Raw genomic sequence first — 333 nt, forward strand, 5'->3', positions numbered from 1 at the left:
GGCCATTTTAAGTTTTGTCATCCACAAAGAGTTAATTGGTTTACTCTGGTACTTTTCTGAAAGCAATTGCAAGCAACTACAAACCAAGAGTGTTTGTCTTTCAGGAAATTCATGAAAAGGACTCAAAAAAGTTACAGGTTTTTAATAACTTTAAGATCATGCCACCGAACTGGGTAAGACTCTCAGGACTCTAGTGTAGAAACTCATTGGTTCATAAAACTGCTAACTCAACATTGAACAAAAGAAGAATTACTTGAATACCAAGCAAATTCCTTGGCAGATTTTCATGCTAAGCCAGCTAATAATGAAACCGTTAGAATATACAATTTGAAT

Source organism: Propithecus coquereli, unplaced genomic scaffold (assembly GCF_000956105.1).
Source record: "Propithecus coquereli isolate 6110/MARCELLA unplaced genomic scaffold, Pcoq_1.0 Scaffold212, whole genome shotgun sequence".
In the NCBI taxonomy this organism is placed as follows: Eukaryota; Metazoa; Chordata; class Mammalia; order Primates; family Indriidae; genus Propithecus; species Propithecus coquereli.